The sequence below is a fragment of the Canis lupus genome, chromosome 13 (assembly GCF_003254725.2).
Source record: "Canis lupus dingo isolate Sandy chromosome 13, ASM325472v2, whole genome shotgun sequence".
NCBI lineage: Eukaryota > Metazoa > Chordata > Mammalia > Carnivora > Canidae > Canis > Canis lupus.
The window spans coordinates 20,398,858-20,419,444 of NC_064255.1; positions in this window are offsets into that span (position 1 = coordinate 20,398,858).

Sequence of the window (20,587 nt, forward strand, 5' to 3'; positions counted from 1 at the left end):
GTTACACTATCATAATACAAAAAAATTCATGAAGAAAAACAGAGATATAGAAAAACAAACTGACATTGTCAAATGAGACTTCAACCAGAATCTCAGGAAGAAAGTCTGCTTTTTCCATTTCGAAAATGGTTAAATTTTACCATAGGTCTCCTATTTAGAAAAAAGCTTACCTTGTCTCTACTTCATGTCACTCAACCTCACAATGCAGAAAGCCAGATTATCCACTGTGTCTCTTGTTTTTAGACCAAGAGTAGGCATCCTCTTCCATGAGTTTGTTGGGAAGGTTTGAGGTTTGCCTGGCTCCAAATAGCTAATCCAAGGAAACATCTTCCATTCCTTACTGGGATATTAATCCAAAAGAAAATTGGAGGCTGCTGTGGCTGAGCAATTGGAAACACTTTCCAGAAAATAGCATGTTAGAGTTCTGCATTAGCCCTTCTCCTTTCTAGAATTGTAAGGGTGCATTGAATTGGCATGTGTAGATGCCACCACTTACTGACTGTTTTTTGTGTGCTAGGCTCTGGTAGGTGTTTTGTAAACATTGTCTCATTTTAGTCTTAACAACAGGGCTGTAAAGTCAACACTCATACCCCAAATTTGCATGTGAGAAACTTGAAGCTCCAAGAGGTGTACCCGAACTCACAGTTAGACAGTAGACAGTTTTGTTAACAATCTGACTCTTGGGTGAGTTTGAAATGACTCAGTTTGGTGAGGAAAGCCAGGCTCATGGGCTCATAACCTCTGGCCACGGTGTTAATCCAAGTCTTTCTCAACCCTGAGAGCACTGCAGAAACAACCACAGTCAGGCTACTTGCTGAGTATGGGCTGTTTCTCTCTGCAGAACAGATGGAATAGACAGCTTGTTGACTATGCCTTGGGCCACAGAAAACCTGTAAGCCATGTGCTCCAAAGAAAAGCCAGACTTCTCAGGAGAAGTTATCTTTTCCAGATTGTGCAAACTTTGGAGAGTGGAGCTAGTCAGGTTAACGCAGTTTAACGCAAAGGCAAAGTAGGAGGGGAAAGAAAGCAAAACTAATGAAGCTCAGTCTTTGATCTCTGCTAATCAAGGCATTTCATGAGGTACTTTATGATCATGTAGTACTCGGTTCCTAATGAAAATGGTTTAAGTATGATTTTACTGGAGAGATCTAAGAAGCAACCATTTAGGGAAGCAAGCCAGATATTAGGTAACTCAAGACCACTCAGGAAATCAAAACAAAGTTACAGCTCCATTAGCCAAGTGTAATGTTTTTGGAGGGAAGGCAAAGGGGCCCAGGTAGCCAGAAACTTTCCCTGCCTTCATTCTCCCCGGGGAAAATATCAAGTACATTGCACGTTCTGGGGCATCTTAATCCCTATTCTTAACCCTAATGCAAGCAGGGCTACAAGTCTTTTACCACCTTTGCACACTAGCACTCAGCTGCTTACCTTATAATAATTTGCCTTTCCACTCTTGGCAGAGTCTAACTTGCCAGATGGACACCTCATTGAGTGTACATGTTCTGGAAGGAAGGAAATGTCTCTTGGGATGTGTCTGATGGAATACAAAGATGTCCAGTGTATTGCTCTACATTTCAATAGCACTTCATATTTGCAGAGGGCTTTATCATAATGTTTTATTAGTGATTGCATAAAACAACCCAATGAGGGAGATGGTGATGTTTTTGCCGTACAAACAAAACTAAGACACATTCAGGCTGATTTGCTTCAGCCCACACAGCAAGGATTAGAAATGCCAGACTCAAAGCTGCATGTTTCCAGAGACTCACTTGCTTTAGGTTCTCTGAGGTTGTGGCTATGTCTGTACAAGTTCAAACTGATGTTCAATGGCAACTTAGAGTGGTACTCTATCCATGCTAAATACAAACTTTATTTAAGGCCCTATGAATACATCGTAATGGAAAGACCATGGGAGTGGTTTGCCACTTTCTTCTTTATTTGCATGATCTCACATTTTTCTGGTTCTCCCTGTTGATCTTCAGCGACTCCTCTGTTATGCCTCCCTTCTTTCCGCTCCCAACTGTGAACATCCCCAAGGGTCTAGTTCCTGTGTTTCTAATCCCACTACTCTCTCCAGCTTCAAATAATGCCATAATATTAATAAACCCCAAATTATCAAATTGTTTTCTCTCTTCCTAATTCTTTCTTTCATTCATGTGTTGATTCAACACATATTTCTTTTATTTACCACATTCTAGAGGCAGAAGACAAATAGATGATTAAACATCAGAGCTTCCTTTCATATACTTCAAGGGCTACCAAGTCAGAGCCACCCGGAGAGTATTCCAATATTTTATAACAAATGTTGTAATAAGCTTGGCGTGATTAGAGCAGAGAAACATTTTGCCCTATCTGCGACTGGCAAGTCAAGGAAGAAATCCTACAGGAAATAAATTTGTTCCTAATTCTCAGTCCCAATTAATAGCTCAATAACTCATATATTTGGTGACTAATTATTTAGCACTTTTTGTGTAAAAGTCTAGAGTGAGAACACAAAACACTACACAAGACACTTATCTGTGACCTCAAGAATTTTACCATATAGGCAGGAAGAAAGGACATTTCTGCAAAACCAGAAGATGTCCTCATCACATTGATAATTGTCTTCCCTTATTTAATTGAACAATAATTGGGACTTACAGTGGTTCACTATCCTTCTTAGGGTTATAAAACTGATTAAACGTAGACATGAATTTAGAGTTCATGTCTGCTGATTTCTCATGCATTAAACTGTACTTCTTGAATTGGGTCAATTTCTTACTGGAAGCAAATTACTAAGGTCATATTAGGCCAAGGAAAACAAGATCCCATCTGTGGGATATGATCCAATGGATTTTATTTCTCTGCTGTTCTGCTTTACTTAGCAACATGTTATACACGAGATGGAGAGGGAAACATGTTGGCACCAAGAATAACAGATTCCCATAGGGCAAGCGTGGAAATTTGTCTTCTGTTATGAAGTCTCCAGAGGCTCAGATCATTTATTCATTGGGATTTTATCATTTCCGTCTCCAAATCTCACACCCACAATGCACATCAAAGGCCTCTGTGAGATGATCCTCTGAATGGGAGGATCTCCTGAGAAATGGAAAAAGTAAGCATTTATTCAGCACCTCTCATTCCATTTTGGTCAAGTGTTGCTACCTAGGGAGACAATTCATTCACACCTCCACGCGTGATGCCTGGTGGGTGCCACTAGGGGAGTTACACTCTAGTGTCAGGGGAGGCCCAGGGCAGAAAATGAAAGACAGGCAGTGCGGCTTGAGCAAGTATGTCCACATAAACTTAGCCACCACTGAGGCCCATGCTGCAGTGGCATGCCAAGAACTGGCAAGGACAAACATAGGAGGTTAGATCTTACTATGTCTCATTTATTCTTCTGTGCAAATATATTTTTTAAGATTTTATTTACTTATTTGAAAGAGAGAGTGTATGAGCACAAATAGGGGGAGAGTGAGAAGGAGAGGGAGAAGCGGACTCTCCGCTGAACAGGGAGCACATTGCAGGGCTTGATCCTGGGATCATGACCTAAGCTGAAGGCAGACAGTTAACCAACTGAGCCACCCAGGTGATCCTCTGTGCAAATATTGACCTAGTACTTACTATGCATCGTATATACAAACACTAGTAGAGTTCTTAATATGCATTATACACTCTTTGGGTTGCTTTCTACATATTAAAGTCATTTAACCCTAATAATAACTTATAATGTAGGCACTAGGACTACATCCATTTTGCAGATGAAGAAACCAAGGCAGAGAGATCCATTAAGTTGCCCAAGTTCACACATTACCAAGTGGTATCGCTGGGAGTTAAACACAGGCATTCTGGCTCCAAAGACCATGGTCAGGCTATATAGTTCATGAGGCAATGCCTTGGAGATGAATACTGAAGAGAAATCCTTGACTTCTAGGCTGGCATAAAATTAGTACGTATGAAAGACACACCTGAGTCATTCTCATGTATGTGTGAAAGTTTAGCGTAATACTTCAGAGAATGAATTCTGGGGTCAGACAGGCATTAGTTCCCTTTTTCAGCTTCTTTTTGGCTATCTTGTAAAAACTACTTAACCTTTAAACCTTGACTTTCTTCTGTGTAATGGATCATATTTATTTCACAGGGTCGTTATGAGAAGGATGCAATTTTAAAATGCAGAGAGTACTTGGTAAGTCTTCAAGAAATAAATGGTAGCTTAAAATTGTGTATTTTTTAGAGAATTTTTATTGTCATGTGTCTCTTCTGCTTATGAAAGTCCTCTTAAAAAAAAAAAAAAAGAAAGAAAGTCCTCTTTAAAGAAATGGGAAAGAGCAAAGCTTGTTGCTGGCAGTATATGGGTCAGAAGGAGACAGGCACATTTTTATATACTTGCCTTTTAGTTGAAATTCCTTTAAAATGTTTTTTCTGCCCTTGGCCAACAAACACATACACAAAAACAAACAATGCTAACACTGAACAGGACTGGGTTTTCTCTGAAGAACAATCTGGAGACTGCAGCATGTATAGAGTCCCAGAGGGAGTGGATTTGAGTTAGAATCCCAGATCCACAATTACTGATCTTCAGGGTAATTCTTTTTCCTAATGTCACTGAGCATTAGTTTTTGTATATTTGAACTGGGTATAACAATAATGCTTATTTAGGGGGGCTGTCCTAATGATCAAGTGATAAGAAATAGGTAAAGCAACTGGCCCATACTAGACGCTGAACTAGACTGGTGGGAAAGAAAACATGAATCCAAATTCTGACCAAAGGAAAATAAACTCCTTGCTATGATTTTTTTTCCACTTTTATTTTCTTTCTTGTTCTCTATTAGTGTTTCTGGGGCCAGGAGGAGGTATCCTCTATGTATATTTAAGTTAGTATTTGATTTGCCCAATGAAATGGCAAGTGGCTAAAGACAATGGGGCTAATCTGTGACAGAATGCTAGCGTTGAAGTGGAACAATTGGTAAATAATAATGGAGCAATGCATGCAAACTTAATTGCAATATAATTTTGGAAGAATCCTTTTCAATATATGAAATACATTGTATTTTAGGAGCAGAGGGTGAACCAGAACCAAGTCCTATTGATAGATGATAGGAGAATAGAAAAGAGAGGGGTTTGGGGATAAGGGGTCTACTTAGTCTGTTTCCCAGGAGGTTCAGATGGAACTCCATTGGCTACACAAATGCTCCTTGGTCACTGTACATACAAAATTGGTTGAGAGGCAGTTCTTGTAGTTTTGAGGTCTTAGAATGAGGACTGGGTCAAATATAAGACTGCTCATCTTTTGTTTAGGTCTTAGTTTGATATTTGGCCAAAGCCAACATTGGACAGGTGTCTATTTGCCTCCTAGGAGGTGGTTGAATTCAGAACATAGCATCTGGGTTACGGCAAAGATTACATCAGGGATATAGTGCATGAGATATCCTGGCACTCATCATTATCTAAATCCATTTGGTACATGGTGTAGACTGACTCTGGGATTTGGAAATGGAGTGGGCATTACTCAATTGCCCGTGTAAATTTAGTGATATTATATTAACAGAAATAATATATATGTCATAGTTCAAGACAAAGGCCCACTCCCCAATAATTTTTGGGAAAGCCCCTGGAGTGAGTCTCATCCCTGCATAAAATCTTCTCATGACTCATGCTCTTCCATGGTAGCCACCCACCTTCCTCCAACTTGCATCCCTCATTCACACTAAGGTACCTTGCCAATGAAGTCATCATTTTAGGGTGGTACATTGTGCTGTTGGTTGTTCGTGACTTCTGGGAAATGCGACTAACTGTATCAAGAGTACTATTTCCCAACTCACCCAAAGTTGTGACATTCTGGAGATTCCAAAATGATGTTTTGCTTAAGACTTCCTAGGATGGAAAAATCATCTATTTTATGCAAAAAGAGAGCAAATGCCTTACCCTCTCACCCAGAGGCAGATGTGCTCTAGGACACCATACGGGGCCCTAACAATGTGTTCCCGTGCGTCTATATTTCATAATATTTACAGCATATATTTAAACTGCAATTAGTCAAGCCTGCTGTCTCTTTCCTCTGCTGCTCTGTCATATATAGCCCTGTGTCTAGTGGTGTTGCAATGGCTAAGGGTATTTGGGGGATCCATCTAAGAGAAAGTTGAATTGGAGGACTCTAGCTTGGATTGAGTATGTGGTTTGTAGATATTTCTGTGTTATGATTAATATATTTCTAGCCACTCGGCATAGAAATGGCTTCTAGAAATTCTTCTGCTGCCCCATCTGCTGGCACAGTATTGTGATATGGAGTTCCAGGCCAGATGACTTAATGTGATATTAATGGGTCGTCCGGCATGCAGAACTAGAATTCTATGGCTGGAAGGAAAGAAGAAACGAGTTTGAAATGCATCACTCAGGAGCCAATTCTGGAAAATTCTACCATTTTTTTTAAATGTGTAAAATTACAAGCAGAGGATTTGGGTTTCATCAAAGCCTAGAGAAAATAGAAGCCCTCCACTGTCAAAAATATACTTGATGATGTAACACAGATAATTATAAATGCTCCATATGCTTTTTGTCTTGCACATGTAAATCACACACAGTGAAATTTATCATAATTCTGTGTTTATAAGGGCATAATTCCAGAAGATACTACAAAGAATGAGTATGTTTATAACTAAAGTTGCATGTCTTATGCATGCTATTGATAATAAAAATGAAATTTTGATCAGTTATAATAAAGCAAAGGCTGACCTATCTTTCTACTCTACTGTAAAAATCACGAAAATGTCCTATGAATAGGTAATGATCAAGGAGCATGTAGCCAAGAAGTGTAGAAAAAAAGAATTATAGAGGTGTCAGACAGTTAACAAAAATATCATTTCTGTGGACTGCTGGGGGAATGTTTATAGCGTTATCAATTTTTACATATTATAACTTATGGTGGCTTCTTTTCTGGTAAAGATTCACTTTCTTCTTCTTTTGTGCTCATAATTTGCATTCATTTCCTTGTAATGGAACACCTTGATTGTGTAAAATTTGAATATCACAAAACTTAGGTCTGCTTCTGCCTCTGTCCACTGTACCTTCTGTCACCCAGTCCTAGCTGGTCGTGCATGGGTTGTGCTTCTGTGCGGCATGGTGAGCTTCCTTTGAGCAGTTCATTCAGCTCCTGCTGCCCCTGCCCCCCAACACAGTTTCCAACATGATGCATGGGGCTGATGCACGGGGCTGATGCATGGGGTCGGAATCATTCCGACCTCCTCCAAACCCAATGACCTCATCTTCTACCTCTAATCTGAATCATTGACTCCCAGACCACATCCTCTCAGGCTTTCCCTCCTCTGGCAATCAACACATAGATCCTGGGAGAACCTGACTCCTTACATTAACCTTGCAGAACCTCAGGACTGGCCCATGTCAGACTCCCGGGACAGAGGATATTCTAACCAAGGTAACAAAAAGAGGAAACAGCCGTGTGGGTGTGAGAACTAAAGTTCTTAAAAATTGCTAGGAACAAGTTTAGGGAAGCTGAGTCATTAACTTGATGATGGGCAAGAGACATGGTCTTCTTTGAACACTAAATTGCATCACACCACTCTCCGGCCTAACGCCTTCCTCTAAGTTTCCTTTGCATCTGAAATAAAACTGAGAGACCTGGCAATGGTCTTCAAAGTCCAGCATGATCTGCCTCTCCCTCCAAACTTTCTAGCCACATCTGGTGTGACTTTGAGCTTTGCTCACCAAGTTCTAGGCACACTGGCCAATGTTCAGCCCATCTGCCTTCCCTAGATATCCACCTCTGTACCTTAAAATATGCACATCTTACTTTCTGGACATCCATGTCCATGCTTTTCATCCATTTTTTTATTTTCTCATGCTTTGACTCTCCACTTACATGTCTCAAATTTCTCAAAAAAGTCTTTCATGACCACACTACTTGCTCTAGATCCTATCCCTTACTTTCTATCTGAACATCAAACACTTAGTATTCAATGCTTCTTACAATTATTTGATTAATCTATATGCTCATGTGTAGTTTTGTCTGATTCTTTCACCACACTAGAAATATTATGGTACCAAGAATGTTCTCCAAAGATATTTGCCCATTACTTTCAAATGACATAAATATAGCCAGAGGAATGAACTTACAAAACAAGACACATGCGATACAACTTTAAACATGCGTAGAGGTGTAGAGGTGTCAGACACTTAACAAAGAATATCATTTCTGTGGACTGCTGGGGGAATGTTTATAGCGCTTATCAATTTTTACATATTGTACCTTATGGTGGCTTCTTTTCTGGTAAAGATTCACTTTCTTCTTCTTTTGTGCTCATAATTTGCATTCATTTCCTTGTAATGGAACACCTCGATTGTGTAAAATTTGAATATCACAAAACTTCAAATGACATAAATATAGCCAGAGGAACGAACTTACAAAACAAGACACATGTGATACAACTTTAAACATGTGTAGAGTTCCTGTTGATAGATATAGATGGGTAGATAGATATATAGATAGATGATAGAGACGATAGATCAACAGATGACAGATGACAGTTGATAGATGATAGATAGATAGATAGATAGATAGATAGATAGATAGATAGATAGATGATAGAGATGATAGATCAACAGATGACAGATGACAGTTGATAGATGATAGATAGATAGATAAGTAGATATGTGCTGAATTAATTAATACATGGTACATGCATTAATAAATGATTCCATAAATTGAAGATAAGGATCAGGAGCAGAGTTAGGTGAATCAGAATGGATATGAAGATAGGCATGAATTTTTACCTAGGCCACAAAATTTTAGAAGAATCCCACTCTTGGTTTCTGAAAGGTTCTTGTAATGTTTCATATGCTAATTTCGTACTTGCATGAAGTTAAAAGAGAGCAGCTTTAAATTTTTGGCTCTAGCCGCTCCTCATCTCATCCTGAGCTCTGAAGTAGTGACCTGGTATTGACTCCAAACACTAGAGACAGATGCACTACACTTGTCTTAATCAACTATCTTTCGGGGTGAGAATAACTTATGGTGATCTAAACGTTCATGACTGGCATGGACAATTTTATTCCATAGCCATGTTCTTGCTGGCACAGGTCTTGATAACTCCTAGGATGGTGGTTCCTCACATTCAGTGTGCAGAGTGAATCACACAGGATGCTAGTTGGGAAGTGTCGATTACCATCTCCTACTTACCCAGGAGTTCTGATTCAGTGATCCTCAGAGCACACTTTGAAACTCCCTGCCCTGGTCCTTCTTAATGTCAGCTGCATGTCCTTTGATCAACCCTATGTGAAAAAGCAACAGGAACATGGGGCAGAGATACTGTTACAGAGTCACCAAACACTGTTTTATTTTTGTTCTAGAAACACAGGCCACAACTCCCACCTGCTTTGAAGTCCAGTGAAGCCATGGGACTGATTTCTGGGCAGGAGTGAGTAAATGTCATATCTGGGTCAGGTCCTTAAAGATGCCTAGGTAATCCTCTATACTCTTTTCCTTCTGTCATTGACCAACCAGATGCAGAACATACAAGGGTCAATCTAAAGACATTGGAGATGAGAGGAACCACTGAATGGAAGGATCCCACATCTCTGACTGACTATATGAGTGGCTCCCCTGGGTTCAACATGATCTGCTCTATAATGTGAGTGAAAACTAAATACTGGGGCAACCCGGGTGGCTCAGCGGTTTAGCGCTGCCTTCAGCCCAGGGTGTGACCCTGGAGATCCAGGATTGAGTCCCACATCAGGCTCCCTGCAAGGAGCCTACTTTTCCCTCTGCTTGTGTCTCTGCCTCTCTTTCTCTCTGTGTCTCTCATGAATAAATAAATAAAATATTAAAAAAAAACTAAATGCTTATTGTGCTAAGCCAATAAAGATTGTGCGTTTAACAGTTAATGTCACCTTCCCTGACAAATATGGGACTCAGTTCTCCCCTCTGACCAAGGTAAAAAAAAAAAAATGTAGTACTTGGCACTGGCATGTTCTATTACTTTTAAATGTTCCCTTTGTATTCAGCATATTTAAATTCATATGAGATGACAAAGAAACACATTGGATCCATATTGAAAACCATGGTGTGGTCTCTACAACAGACTTGGGTCCATATCCCAACTTCACCACTTATTAACTGTTGCTTGGGAAGAGATATGTAATCTTTCTGAGTCATGGTTTCTCATTTGTAAAATGAAGGGGATAATAGCACCCTATAACTGGTAATGATAGAATGGTAACAATTATTACTGTAACCATCATCATTAGTAGTATATAGTTAACATGATAGTATTTATTTTTACTAACATTAATAATGTATAAAGTAGATAATAATAATGTAGTTATAAGATACAATAAACCTAATATATATATTATATATTATTATATATCACTATAATATTTATATATAATATATTAATATTAGTAATAGATATTAGTAAATACACAGTGTTGGTATTAATAAAATTGGAAAAGTCTTAGGTGTATTTCTTTCTTGATCATATTTTCAGGTTTTGCAAATCTAGAGTTTAATCGTCTGTACTGGATATTGATGTTATAATTCTAATTGTGTTGAAAATATTCTCAGTTGATTCACACAGATAATATTTTTTGTAAAGAATTAAGTCTTTTGCTTTAGCAAATATGTGACCCTATTGAGACACTGTGAGGTGTAAGGGTCCTAGCCACTGACCCGTGGCTGCACAGGGATGTTTCATGCTGTTGGTTTCTACTTCATGAAGCTATGCCGTGATTTGTTCTCCAGACTTTTTGTATCTGATTAAAGTAAATAATAAAATGCCTGAATTTTGTGTTAGTCCTGAGATATAAACAGATTTCAACAAGATGTCAAGTGAAATCCAACAAATGCACATCAACAATCTTTGCCAATAGTATTGCAAGAGACACTGAAGTCTCATGAAAAATTTGACTCAGAAAAGTTTCATCTTTTAAAAAATTGAAAGGAAGAAAGTGACTCATTTTACATGTCAGAGATAGGTAATCTATATGTTGATATATAGCACATTAAAAACGTGTGTGTATGGGACGCCTGGGTTACTCAGTGGTTAAGCTCCTGCCTTTGGCTCAAGGCATGATCCTGGAGTCCCAGGATCGAGTCCCACATCAGGCTCCCTGCATGGAGCCTGCTTCTCCCTCTGCCTATGTCTCCACCTCTCTCTCTCTCTGTGTGTGTCTCTCATGAATAAATAAAATCTTTAAAAAATAATAATAAAAAATAAAATTAAAATTAAAAAATAAAAATAAAAAAGTGTGTGTATAAAGTTATAATTTAATAGTGGACAAGAACAGATTTCTTTTTAATTGCTTTATTGAGATATAAGTAGCACACATTAAACTACACATATTTCAAGTGTACTATTTGATACACTTTGACAAATGTATGCACCCATGGGCTTATCACCACAACCAAGATCAGAAATCTATCCATCACCCCCCAAAATTTCCTTATGACCTTAGAGAATTCCTCCCTCTTTCTTCTCCCTAGGAATCACTGATCTGCTTTTTGTCACTACAGATTAGTTGACATTTCCTAGAATGTTATAGAAATAGAATTAGATAGTGTGTAACTTTCTCTGTCTGGCTTCTTTCTTAGCATAATTATTTTGAGATCTACCCATGTTGCATATGTAAATATTCATTCATTTTTACTGTTGAGCAGTATTCCATTGTATCATATACCACAATTTGTTTTCCCATTCACTTGATGGACGTTTGGATTGCGTCCAGGTTTAGGTTATTATAAGTAAACTTATGTATATTCATGTAAGTGCCTTTGTATGGACATATGCTTTTATTTCTTTTTGGAAAATTCCTAGGAACGGAATAGCTGGATCACTTGGGAGGTGTACATCGAGTTTTTAAGAAACTGTCAAACTGTTTTCCATAGTGATTGTACCATTTTTTACATTCCTATAAACAGTGCATATGAGTTCAAGTTCTTTCATACTCTCATTAGCACTTAGTATGGTCAGTGTTTTTATTTTATCTATTCTAGTAGATGTGCAGTGTTCTGTTTTAAATGTGCATTTATCTAATAACTAATGTTGGTGAACATCTTTACAGGTGCTTATTTCCAGTTGAATATCTGGCAAAGTTTCCATTCAACTTTTCTGCTCATTTTGGGGGGTTTAGTTTTAATGTAGAATTTCACAAGTTTTTTAAATATCCTGGATGTAGGCAGTGCCTGGGTGGCTCAGTTGGTTCGGTGTCTGACTATTGATATTGGCTCAGGTCATGATCTCGGGGTCAGGGGATTGAGCCCCAAGTTGGGCTCTGCACTTAGCATAGAGTCTACTCGTCTCTCTTCCTCCCCCTGTTTGTGCTCACTCTCTCTCTCAAAAATGGGTAAATAAAATCTTTAAAAATTCTTTTGAAAATATCTTGTATATAGGTCCTTTATTAGATATATGATTTGCAAAGAGTTTCTCCTAGTTTGCAGGTTTTCTTTCTCCTCTTAACAGTGGGGCAGGAGATTTAGCATTTGTCTTTTAAGAAAATGGGACACAGGTCTTAGGTCAGTTGTTTACAATATGAACTAAAATGGCAGCTGTGCGGCTAAAGCATGCTAGATCACATATGATTTCCACAAGGTTTGGTGGCACCCTCTTACCTAATAGCCTTTGCTGGCATGGGTACCCCTTGTCTTTGACACTCTTCTCATTTTAACTATCTCAGTCAGGCTTACTTATCCTTTAGTACAATTAGTCATTCAAGGCTACCAGAGCACCCTTTCAAATATGTAAATCCAATTACATCATTGTCATTTATATCTCTGATCAAAAGATAAATAGCCAGGATATGAAGGCCTAGGCCCTTCACCACCTCTCAGGATGGTGTGATCCTTCAGGATACATGATGCACAGAGCACAGGAATGTGCATGTCACAGAACACAGCATCCCACAGATCAGTGAAAGAAACATATAAACTAGTCCAAGTGTCTCTGGTAGAAAGAAACGTAAGAAATATGGGGTCTACTTATCCCATAGAATGAATCAGAGATCACTCCTTAATGTGCAAACACATTCAAACCCTGACTGTGTTATGTATTAATTCCGTAAATTTGGGTAAGTGGTTTAGTATTTTTTTACTTCATTTTCCTTTTCTAAGATCTAACTCAAAGAATTGGTATGAGATGATAAGATAAGGTATCTAAAACTTACATGACACGAGATCAAATGATACATTTTTTTGTTGCCAGTAAACAATAAAAGTAGAACAGGAAAAGGCTGTTTGGATCAATAATTGTAATGATAACATTTATAGAGAACTTTCTATGTGCTAGGGACACATGCATTGCTGCTCCTATTTTACAGATGAGAAAACTGAGGGAGACAGATTTAAAAACAACAACAACTTATTCACATTGATACATCTTGAACAAGGACTTCACCATAGGCCTTCTGACTGGCATGAACTCCATCAAGTTATCTTGTCTACTTCTTGTCTGTCTGGCTAATTCTATGTTAGAGTTTCTCAACACTCTCAGTGAGGACAATTTTTTTTATTTTTTTAAAAGATTTTATGTATTTATTCATGAGAGACAGAGAGAGAGAGAGAGAGAGAGAGAGAGAGAGGCAGAGACATAGGCAGAGGGAGAAGCAGGCTCCATGCAGGGAGCCCGATGTGAGACTTGATCCTGGGTCTCTAGGATCATACTCTGGGCTGAAGGCAGGAGCCAAACCACTGAGCCACCCAGGGATCCCTCAGTGAGGACATTTTAAGCCAGATAATTCATTGTTGTAGGAGGCTGTCCTGCCCTTGTACAGTGTTGGGCAGCATCCCTGACCTCTATCCATTAAATGCCAATAGCACCTTTACCCCCAAATGTGATAACCAAAAATATCTGTGGCCATTGCCAAATGTCCCCAAGAGGACACAATCACCCCTGTTAAGGACCACTTCAATAGATAAAACTGCCACTCTGCAAGTAGATAGAGTTAGGCCTTTGTAAGGAGTTCACAGTACAACATCACAATGGACAGCTAATATACATCCTGAATTTTTTGTGCCTGAACTTTGTGAAATTGCCAGATTTTGAAATCTGACCCACTACTCTAATGCAGGAGGGCCTGAACTTTGACCCCCACTTAAGAAGGAAGGTTTTGCAGGTGGTTGTCTCCATGGTGCACTCAGGATCCTTTGTCACTGTCATCCAAAGCTGGAACATGTCTTTGGGACGCCTTCCTGGCTGGGTGCATCTGTAATGTTTTCAAGCTGTTGTATACAGGAGGCCAATACATTCAATTCAGGGGAAGAGAGCCCTCCAGAGAGCTGAAGTAGGTCCCTGGGTCTCGGTGGGAGTTTTTTGCCAAAGGAGTCAAAACTGTGGCTTCTCTTGGCCTCTGGTGTGGCAAAACTTGCAAATGTTAGTAAAACATATTTTCTGGGGTCTAGAGAAAGGTGAAAAATTAGACACTAGTCATAAAAATTGCCAGTGAGTCAACTTAACTGTTGTTGAATTGACTCTGTTACATAGGCACATCCTGTTGGACACTCACATCCTGTTGGACACTTGGTTTTTTGACAAGTATATGCAGCCCAAAAGCCTGGGATAGCTTATTCTGCATCATAAATTTGGTCCTTTGTAAAAGAAGAACTTGTGGGAACTGAAAATAAAGGAAGCACATTTTGTAGACTACAATGGTCTGCTTCTTGGGGAATAGTGGTCAGAGTAAGTGGGAAGCTAAGGGTGTGTGTCCTACCAACTATTTGCAGAAGAAAGCATTTTAATGCTAAAAAGGACTTGGTGGTAATGATAGGACTTGTTGTGTGAGATGGGAATGACTTCTCCTCTGAAACTCACTCTCCTCCCTTGTAACTTAAGGGAGTCTGACTAGACAAAGTCTAATGTCCTGCTAATCCAAAGTTATCAGCAGTGGGGCACCTGGGTGGCTCAGTCGGTTAAGTGTCCAACTCTTGGTTTTGGCTCAGGTCATGACCTCAGGGTCATGAGATCGAGCACCACATCAGGCTTCTCCCCATTCAGCATGGCATCTGCTTGAGATTCTTTCCCTCTGCTCCTCTCTCCTTCTCTCACTTTCCCCAAATTAAATAAATAAAATCTTTTCTGAAAAGTTATTGTCAATGCTATGGCTAAAACCTGGGTTTCCTGATTATTGTGTGCTTTCTCTTGGAAGAAAATGAACCGCAGTAAATCATCCTCAGAAAAGAAGTTAAAGCTCATACTTAGGTCTTAAAGATTTGTTCTTGGATACCAATAATTCAGAGGGATAGTCCCGAGAGTAAATAAGATGACTATCCACTTGTAACTGAGATATTTTTCATAACTCACTCCTGAGAGCTTCAGAGGAAATACTTTGGTATTCCTGGTGCTGAGGCGGGCTCCTTTTGTTCAGGATAGTGATGGTTCCCTGCCCTTTTGGAACTTATAGCTTGGTGATTAAGAAAATATTGGACAACATGGGACGCCTGGGTGCCTCAGTGGTTGAGCATCTGCCTTTGTCGTCGTGATCCTGGGGTTTCAGGATCGAGTCCTGCATCAGGCTCTCCACAGGGAGTCTGCTTCTCCCTTTGCTTATGTCTCCGCCTCTTTCTCTGTGTCTCTCATGAATAAATAAATAAACCTTTAAAAAAAGAGAGAGAGAAAAAATATTGAACAACAAACTACTGGTTCCATGAACCTTCTGAGCCAAAAAATGCAATGGGGTAGGGGTAGAGAATATCTCATTTTCTTGAATTATCATTATTCTCTCTATTTTCTTTTCCTCCCTTCCTCAGAAAGGAAGTTAGAGGTGAGAGGTGGTATTAAACAGAAGAAACCGACATAAGTATTGGAATAAACTAGGGTGCCTGGGTAGCTCAGTCAGTTAAGTGTCTCCCTTCAGCTCAGGTCATGATCCTGGGGTCCTGCTATCAAGCACCACATCTGGGATCCTGCTCAGCGGTGAATCTGCTTCTTCCTCTCCTTCTGCCCCTACTCATGCACACTCTCTCTCTCAAATAAATAAATAAAATCTTTTTTAAAATGTTTTTTTTAAAAGTGTTGAAATAAACTATATTTAAATGCAATACTACCTTGACTCTTGGTATCTATATAACCTTGATCCTCAATTTTCTCATTTGCAAAATAGGAACAGCATTTTGCTGGGGCTATTGTGAAAATCAGATGTAAAGCCATACCTGGCCTGTAAAGTGCGTATTAAACCGATAGCCACAGAACCACAGGACAAATGAAAAGTCAATAGTGAAAGGGTCACTAACAATTTTAGGCAGGAGAAATATTCGCAAATATTGGAGAATATTGGGTTCACGTAATCTGGAAAACCCAGGCAATAACTGTCTCCATAATGTGAAATACTTTAAAACTTAGAACTTTATGGAGAGCAAAATTTTAACGTTTCCTTGCAGATGTTTGGCATTGTACAGACATAACCAAAGAACAGTTGGAGTATTTGCTCTTATTATAACATATTCTTTGTAATTGGTCATTGAACATCTTCTAAATTCTCTCAGACAAGTGGGATAATGATGACCAAAAGCACTTGAAGCTACTCTGTTTTCTGTAGACGGTTTTAGATCTGGCACTAGTTGTTATGGCACAGTTTGGGAGGTATGAGAATTGTAAAATCTAACCCCGCACATTTCCAGGACTCTGTTTGAACGTTCATTCATTCAAAATACTTCATTGAATTCCTGCTATATACAAAAACAGTGCCAGCACTAGGGAAAGCCTAGTCCTTGCCCTTAGAAGGATAATTGTCTAGTAAATGGAGGCATTAATTAAATAATCAAACAAACACAAGTTTCCAGCTATGATAAGGTCTTTTATGGAGAGAGCCATGGTGCAATGAGCACACATCATAAAGGACTGGACTTCCTGATGGCTTCTCTGAGAAAAAAGGATTCACATCTGGGGGAAGGTAAAAGAAAATTAAGTCAAGGGGGACCGAAGAAGATTCCAGGGAGATGAAACAAGATATGTTAAGACCTTATGTTATAAGTGAGTATAGGAAGCTTATAAAACTGAAGGAAGTTTGTGGCTAGAGAGGCTAGAGAGGTTCAATGACAGGAAGACTGTGACAATGAGCCTCGACCATCAGTGACAACTGGGTGATGGCTAGTGTAATCTAATCACATGTCATTGTTTCACGTTTACAAGAGCCAAATCCTCTCCATTTCCCTAAAAGCAACAGGAAGACACTGATGAGGGCTTTAAGGCAAAGGAGACGATTGATCAGATTTATGCTGCTTGGAAAGGCTACTCTGGCTAGTGGGTGACAAATGGATTTTGGAGAGAGGCGAGTAGACAGCATGCAGTGAACCACTTAGGATCTGCTACTGAAGTTTATGTGGAAGATAATCATAGTTCAGAATAAAGTTTTGTTTGAGATTGAGAAGGAAAATGCAAATATAGGAGAGACCCGGGAGGTGTGAAATCCACAGGACTAGGCGTGGACTGACTATGACTGTGGGCTAAGGCAAAGCGGATGTCAATGACTCTTAGGCTTCTGGTTATGCAGCCAGATCTAGGGTGGACCCTCTGTCACCACAAGGATATGGGATAAGAAACAGGTTCAAGAGTATTAGAAAGCCATCAATTAAGTTTTGGAAATATTAAGCTTAGGAAGTGTTTGGGATATTGAAGAGGAGAGTTGCATAAGTGTTCTGGAGGAGCTCCTGGCTGGCAGTTCTTGACCTCGGGGTTCTGAGTTTAAGCCCCATGGTGGGTGTAAAGATGACTTTAATAAAATAAAATAAAATCATAAGGATTCTTTCTGAAGATGAGCCCAAGCCAAAGTAAAGTTTTCTCCCCTATTACTACATGAGAGAAAGTGATCCATGGTATTGGTAGGAGGCATGTGGATGAGAGATGGGTACTGTTTTCCAGCCAGCCAGCCCTACCTCCAGGGATGGGCAAGGAGCTGGGTACTGAGCCCCATGAAGAAGCCTGAATGGTCTGAGCATTTTCTGGAACAACCACTTCCATTTCTTGTGTCATCTCTCCTGCTCTCTTCTAGATCCACTATGTTAGCTGCTGTTCCCTGAGGCCATGTGTGCCTGGGGCATCCAGGGGAGGGCGACGTGCAATGAAAGCCAGAAAGAACGTTCCACTTTGCTCCAGAAAGGATGCCTCTGATTAAAAAGGTTTCCTTGCCATTCAGAACTCATAATCAAACACATGGCTCTTTGAGGGTGAGAGGGAAGTTGGATATAAGTGACATGTTGAAAAGAACATGTGCAGAAGAGGGAGTCTAGAAAAGGTTATTTTTCCTTCCTTATACAGGAAATGACTTTATCCTAATGTGAGGAGAAAGAACAAACTGACAAGCATTCTCTGAGTGCCATTTTTGATTAAAGTACAAAATCTACATCACATCTAACTGCCTGATAAGCTCACTTCTCACTTGTTCACATTCTATTGTTATTTACCATATTTACTCTCACATCCATTTCAAGGGAAAAAAATTAAAGCACATTGGTGTGATATCCTCTCCACTACCACCACCAGTTATTTCCTTCTTGAAAAATATAAACTGTCCCTTTTAGCAAGACTGAAGGATCTTTATCTGTTATCTGCCACCGAAGCTTGTTAAAGGAAGGTAGCTGGAAATAAAACATCTTATTTCAATCACTCCTAAAATTTCCCTCTTTCTGTTTGATAAGCATTCACTTTATTTTACTTGAAGTAATACTTCATGTGAACAGGGAGAAAATGCTGAAGCAAAGGAGAAATTCTATTAAAGGGTTTGCATGATACTCGAGATTGACTTGCCTAACATCTTTTCCATCCTCCTTGGGTGTGTTTTCCAGGCTCAGAGGCTGCAAAGCTGGGTTCCAGATGTGATTCAAGTTCTGCCAATTGGGTGCAGTGATTGGCAGAGAAACTGAATTCCAAATGGAATTAAGTACGGAGAGAGGCAGCGGGATGCGAGACACTCGTTTCACTTGTGCAATAGAGGAGACACAGCATCGCTCTGGAGATCATAATTTTAGAAGAGGTCACTCATCTCTTGCCATAGAGTATCGTTATCCCGAAGGCAGGCATCATTTCCAACTCTCCAGCTCCTGCCTGGACTGGAGTTAGCCATCACCTTGGCAAGTCAGTTCTGCAGTGTTATCCTAGAAGTCGATGCTGGAGGCACAGCTTTTCTGGTCCTTTCAGGAATTTGGAAAATACCTTGAAGTACTTTATTCTCTGTAGCATAAAGCTTAGTAGTTTGGCCTGTACAATCTGGGACCAGAATAGCAGGGTTGTAACCCTGGCTCAGCTTAATCAGTAGCTGTGCTGCTTTGGGCAACTCTCCGAACCTCAGGTCTTTCATCTGCAGAATGGGGAAGTCATTGCCAGGGCTGTTGTGAGGACTGAAGCAGTGCCCATATGCAACACACTCAGAGCAGAGCCCAAGACCCAGGAGGTACTCAACTCGCATTAGTTGTCACCGTGATTAAATCCTTTACGGCAGGCAATCCTGACTGATACAAAGTGCATTCAAGTTTGTCATCCATTGTGCAACTCTGGTTAAATTGCATTTTTCGTTACAAGGTTCACAGTCTCAAAGATGAACATGATTTTGATGGCCAACTAACTATATTTGAATCCTTGCAAAATATAATTCTCCGAGCCCTGTAATATACAGGAAATATTAAGGAAAGAGGCGGTGAAAACAAAAAGGATAAATGCAGTACTCTGGAGGAAAATAAGGAAAGAAAGTGTGGGTGGTTTTCCCCTCATATATTTGATCTTTTAAATAGATAGCCTCAATTTCCATGAAATCCCCCATGAAAGTTAGGATTGACACTGCTGCACCTACAATTGGAAACATACTCTAAAGTGCCACCATTTCTACCCTTTGTAAAATATTTATTCATTTCTGCTTGGTGCATGCTGCCAGTTGTAGGAAGCACTTAGAAGCAAAAAAAGGGTGTTTGTGTAAAGTTGCTCCTAAAGTTTATTCTGGGCCATTAAGAACTAGCATAAGAACAATAGACAAGCAACTAAAGTGATTTTCCTCTTCCTTTTGAGAGATGTCTTGTGCTCAATCAAGATCAGATAAAAAGGTAAAGAGTAAACAGCATTATGAACTGTGCTTGCTACTGGCTATAGGTTTACCGTTTGCCAGGCCCCGTCCTCTGAACACCAACAAGATCTCTGTGAGGCAGAATTATTATTATCTACACTTTACAGGTGAGAAAACCAAAACACAGAGAAGTTAAGTCACTGTCATTGTCCCACAGTTACAAGGGACAGGGTCGGGGCTGAATACAAAACATATGTAGTACCAAAGTCCACACTCTTAATCCCTGTGTCATACTGCCTTGTCTTAGAGTAGCCTTGACAGTTTTTCATCTTTATTTACCTTTTTAAAGATTTTATTTATTTATTTCAGGGAGAGAGCATGAGCAGGAGGATTGGGAGGAGACTCCCCACTGAGTAGAGAAGCCTAATGTTGGGCTCCATCCCAGGACCCCGGGATCACAACCTGAGCCAAAGGCAGATGCTTAACTGAGCCATCCAGGCAGCCTGCCAGTTTTTCATCTTTGAGTCTAAGAGTTCCCAGTATGTAGGGACCCATGCTCATCCCATGCAGGACAAGAGAAGGGACAGGCTGGAGATTCTTCCAATGAGTTAGGGGT